Below are 6,000 nucleotides of genomic sequence, written 5' to 3' on the forward strand. Positions count from 1 at the left end.
GAAAAGTGAAGCCCAGTTTAAATAACTTGACCAAGATCCTTTAAATCCTTACTGAAGTAGTCGAGATTCGAACTCGGCTCTGTCTGAATCCACAGCTCAAAACCTACACCACACATTGCCTTCCTGGTGGTCCTGGAATGGACTGCCATGTCTCGGGTTCTACTGTTCTTCCAGGCCACTGTTCACTACCTGATACCTGTGTGAAAGAAACATTATGCTGCATTTTCTTGATCCAAAGTCCTTTTTAACTTAAATTGTATTACTCCTACAGAATTCTTACTTACATTTTGATGATAGTTGTGGCAAGGGAGAAAGGGAGTGGGAAAACACACAGGCGGTGTGTTAAGTGCAGATGACAGCTCTTTTCCTGGTGCCATTAGACAAACAGAAAAATTTCCCGTGTTAGGCAAGTACAGTTCTTTTCTTGTTCATCCCTTAACTTCTGCTTTCTGTACTGAGGAATTAGATGTGATTTGAGATGAAGTGAAAATGAGAGATATCGGAAGATCAGTTCCTTAGAGATATTTGGGTGAATATCAAGAAGATAAGGACGTGGGGGTAATGCTATTAAAGACTAATCTACATTCACTTTCGAAATGCTTGTTTCTTGTTGGCTCATTTCTGCTTAATTGTATTCCTTACTAATTTCCTTGCTCTCTGTCTGTTCTTTTCTAACAGCTGAAGAATGTTCTGCTGACTCTGACCTCAACTTTCTTATTCCTGTTGCAGTGGGTGTGGCCTTGGGCTTCCTTATAATTGTTGTCTTTATCTCTTATATGATTGGAAGAAGGAAAAGTCGTACTGGTTATCAGTCTGTGTAATCAATTAAATCTAGTGCTTTTTTTGCCATCAGAAGTTACATTTCCCTTGGCGAGGTGCCAGGAAATGCTGTGCAATTGATTGTTGAAGATATGCAGACTAACTTCAGTGAATTGCTAGCTAACTTGGGCATGAGTAGCACTTATTTAAGAAAAAATGTATTAGGACCATTCTTTTTTCTATTTTTTTCTTCCTTTGTTAAAATGTAATTGGAAGAAAAATTGTGGGTTAGAGTATGTTTTTTAGTAAATAACGATTTTAAGCCTCTGGATTCAATTATGAAAGCATTTCTACGGAAGAATAATTTTGTATGTTGCGGTTACTGGTATTTTGCTTACTTTGACGTTATTTGCAAAATCAAGGCTGTTCGAGAATTTAACTTGCTTCAGGAAATAAATTCAAGAACATAATGAATTCATTTTCATTGGTGGCAAGCATAAAATTTGGTTCATTAAGACTTCTTTTCCTCACCTCCTAATCATGATTATTTAAATCTGTTTAGTATTTTTCTGTTAAAAAAGAAAGTAAGAAATGGCTTCAGAATATTGTGCTTAATAGCAAAAGTCTGGCTGTTTTCATCACTGTTAGTGGCTACCGTATTTTAATAAGGATGTCTTTTTTTTTTTTTTTTTTTTTTTTTTGCCTTCTGCAGTTTGGACTAGATTGATTATCTCAGACTTGACATTTATGCTGAAGGATGAATGAAAATCTTCAGCTTTAAAAAAAAGTGTTGATATAGGATGGCTTATGGTTTTTTAGGGTTATGATTTAGAATTTTTTTTCCCTTGAGCCTTTACTTGTTCAGAAAGTTAATTCATCCTCAAAAAAAAACCAACCCAAAACTTACATACTTCGTGTGCCTCCTGCAGTCTCCCATTCCCTATACGAATACGTTCCAATGGACATTTTTAATGTATTGATTTCTCTGTTCACGCAGCAGCAAGTGCTAACTCTAGAGGCTAGTGGGCCCTGAAGTGACATCGGTAAGAGGAATGCCTAGCCAAAGCTGGACTGGGATTATACTGTAAATTTGTTGATCTTGATATAAATTTGTTGATATTGATATAGACTTGTATCCCTGTAGGGACCTCTACTGACTCTGGCTTCTGGAGTAAGGTACTGGGAACCATTCATCCCAGGGCCTGCTTGATGGGCTAGGCTGGTGAATTGCCCTTTGATTTGGAAGCACAGTGTTGTATTCCTCCAGGGCCCAAATGGCTGCTTTGCATACCTGTTATTAGCCTAAGGCAGATGTTTATTTTATCAAGCGGTGGTTTTATCTCTAACTAAAACCCAAAGTCTCCAAAGATCTGCCTTCACTTCAGAAATGTTCCATGGATTAAGAAAATGAAGCCTAAACCTTGAATAAAGTTAGTTTGTTATTAAATTTTGTTTAAAAGGAAGAAGCTTCATCCACATCTTTCTTTATTATCTTATCTATATGTTCGTCTAGAAAGCATATGTTCCAATGTGGCATAGAGTCAGCTTGCTCGATTACCTCTCCCTTAGAACTGTCTAGCTCTGACTTGCAGATTCCAGCTCTCCTCTATTTGCTAAGGGTAGAAAGAAAGTTTTCTCTTAAAATGTTCTCCCGCGAAAACAATTGCTCATTTGTCATTTGGTCAAAATGATGGCAGCATAAAGAACAGTGGCTTCGTTTCAATAAATATTTTTGAGATGATTGTCTAGAAAGCCCGATTATTTAAATCAGCTTGTGACCTTGCTAATAAGTATGTGAACTGGAAATTGAGAGACATTCAAAATTTTGGCTTCATTTAAAAGTTTTCTACCTTCTGAGTAGATAATCAGCAAACGTGTTTAATTCTTGTTTGAGAATGAAGATTAAAATACAAAATATTAATGGAGGGTTCAAACAAAAGCTGCTTCAATTCCAGTCAAAGACAGGAAGCCCCCAATCTGTGAACTGAGTATCAGCTTTGCTCACTGGGGTCATTTTTATGTCAGTACAACAGCGGATCAGACAGTAGGACTTTGAACTAGGGTATAAAGGATTGTTTTTCACCTAAGCTTCTTTGGAAGAACTGATGCTTGCTGCTGCCTAAAGTTTTGATTATATCAATTTAGTGAACTAATCAGTACCTGCAAAATAAAGCATTCTTGTGGTAGTCCTGTTTAATCTGATATGTGTGATTCTTAGACCAGTGGATTAAAAGACAATAAAGATTATGCAATCCGTATCACTATGGATAACTTCATCTTGATTCCATGTGCTCAGCCTTAAGAGCTTGGATTGATTTGTATAATCCGAGTTCCTCAAATTTTAGTCTCTTGAATTGTCAGTAGGAATCGTATGATTTCATAGGTCCTGCAGATTAACCAAGTGCCATCGGGAAGAAGGCACCAGGAACCTTTAGTACAGACGCTTCAAAGATGGGGGCCTGTGTGGTCATGAAAATTCCAAGGAAACACTGAAAATAAAACATGGAAATCTAACAAATATAAAAGTTTCCAAATAAACATCCTTTCAGCCTATGTCTGCTTTTCCTTGATGCGCTGTACTCATTGTTGAAGTTCATGGCATTCTGAGCAGGGTAGACCTCGGGGATACGGCACGGGCAGAGGAGGAGCTATCCAGTTTCTGAAAATTCCTTTACATTCCTTAACCTGGTCTACTCAAACGGTAGATCATTGGATTAAATGACAACACACCCCTTTTTTACAGAGGGTGCGTTTTGGATGGCAGACGGAATTGAACACTGGCTCTACAGCTCCTGAGTAATAGGGCTTCATTTTCTGATTATGAGATGTTTAGTGACTGTTAAGTAAAGAAAAAAAAAAAACTTACGTGCATTTGTGGGTCTGGGAAGGGGGTTCTCGGCACAGCCCATTTTTCTTGTCTCAGCTTCTTCACTGAGTATATTTCACGATTCTGCACCTCACTGGGCCTCTAAAAGAAGCACTTTAAGTTTACTGACAGCAAGAAGAGTGGTTCTATGTATGTTGCTGGGAGAGCTACCATGTACCAGAAAGTCAACTTGGAAAAAGGAAAGGCAACGTTCATCTTTATCAGCTCGGTGCGACCACTCTGAATGCCAGAACCGCCTCTAGAACTCTGAGGCAATGTTTTATTTGCTCTTGGCTTTTGCCCTCTGTATGTATTTTAATGGCGGCGTGCCCTTGAGGCCCTTTGTTTCAAGAGGTCTCCAGAAGAAACGGGAGACGTCATGCAACACAGTGCATTTTTAGCAGGAAAACTCAGGCATGGGTTCATTGAGTTGTTGCAGAGCCGCGCACTTTGACACACATTATTTCATTCTCAGAGCAACCCGCTGAGGTTGTGCAGTAACGCTCCCGGTTTGCAGATGACCTGACTAGGTTGGTTACTTAAGGGAAGTCACACAGGAAGTAAGTGACAACACCGACATTTGAGCTCAGCTCTGTCTGCCTTCAAGACCGTGCCCTTAACCCCTAGGCATTCTGGTTTCTAAGAAACCATAGATTTAAAAAAACAAAAAACCAAAAACCGTGTGCCTTACATTAAATGCTTCCAGAAATCTGACTTTTGTACTCTTCTATCCTGTGTGTGGTCGTTCTGTAGATGTTCTTCAGTATTCTTAAAATAACTTGAGTTTTGTCCAACCCCCTTTGAGGGGCGGACAGATGCTGTGGCAGCGCGCCTTCTGAAAGATCAGAGCAAGGCCAGTTCGTGCTGTGCCTAATCAGTAACACTCAGCCCTGAATGTCGCTTTTTTCAGAGGAGCCCCATCTAGTTATTCTGATCATGTATCATTATCATTCTGCCCTCAAACTGTTCTGCACCGTGAATCATTTTGACTGTGCATTAGTGTGTTTAAGAGACTAAATGGAACTGTCTCTCCCCTCACTTTGCCTAAATTAATACCATCCCCCCCCCCGGCAGCCGTCCCCAGGCTTTAAGTGCGGTGTAGCCGTGACACCCAGCGGCCCTCGATAGGTGGTTCTGAGCCCCGGTGTGCGGTTCCTACTCTCAGATCTGGAGCCTGTTTTGAAAAGATTTCAAGAAATGTGTAGCCACGTACTTAAATCAGTGCCCCCCTTCTTAGCTCGTCCGTTGCCCCTCTGTACCCACCCCACTTCAGCCAGATGGCCCGCCCGCTATTCCTCAAAGCCCCTAAGGGTGCTTGAGGCCCCCGCACCTGCTCTGCCTTAACCTGAAAAGATCTCCCCTTAGCTTTCCTCAGGGATCACCCTGTCATCCCACTCAGCTCTCCTTTCGAATGCCCCACGGTCCGTGAAGCGCTCCCTGACCACCCTATTTAAAATGGCGCTCCCCACCCCACCCCCACTTTCCACTCCCCTTGCTCTGGTCCCCTTACTTCTCATCACCCATCTCACCACCTGACACCCTGCACATCGTACTTGCTAATCTGTTTCATGGATGTCTCCCGCTGGAAGGTAAACTTCACGAGTGCGGGAATTTTTGCTGTGGTTTACTATTCTGCCCCAGTCCCTAGAATGGTGCCTGACACATGGTTCACACTGAATAAATATTTCCTGAACATATGAGTGGTCGTCTTGCGTAAGCGCTAAACATTTATTAAGCACTTAATACTTGCTTTCATCACATCTACGATGCCATCAGTTGTAAGGCAAATGCTGCCAGTTAAACTGGTTGTGAGAACCCCATGGGTTTCAGATATAAAAGTGAACAAACGTGGGGTGCCTGGGTGGCTCAGTAGGTTAAGTGTCTGACATTTGATCTCGGCTCAGGTTGTGATCCCAGGGTCACGGGATCAAGCCTCACGTCAGGCTCTGCATTGAGTGTGGAGCCTGCTTGGGATTCCCTCTGCCTCTCCCCCCGCCCCTCTCAAAATAAAGAAATAAACATTAAAAAAAAAGAACAAATGTGCATCTGAAAATTGATGTGTGACAGGCACTGTGGAGAGTGCTACACCATCTACCTGTAGTCCATTGAGCGCATCTGGGATTCAGACGCAGAGCTTTTCGGTACTCTGCCGTGACAGCCTCCCTGTAGTATGACAGGGTTCTTGTGTCGTTTTCAATTCCGGAAACAGAAGCCTATGTCTGGTTGCCATACGTTTCACTTTTAAAGCAGACAGCGTTTAGCATTCAGTTTCCTTTCTTTTAAATGCTTTATGGTATAGCATGGCAGGTGTGCGAGAACAGAACCCGAGTCCTGGCTCTTACCACACAGTGGCGGTACGACCTTGGGCAAGTTAC

The sequence above is a fragment of the Panthera onca genome, chromosome X, assembly GCF_046562875.1.
Source record: "Panthera onca isolate mPanOnc1 chromosome X, mPanOnc1 haplotype 2, whole genome shotgun sequence".
NCBI classification, from domain to species: Eukaryota; Metazoa; Chordata; class Mammalia; order Carnivora; family Felidae; genus Panthera; species Panthera onca.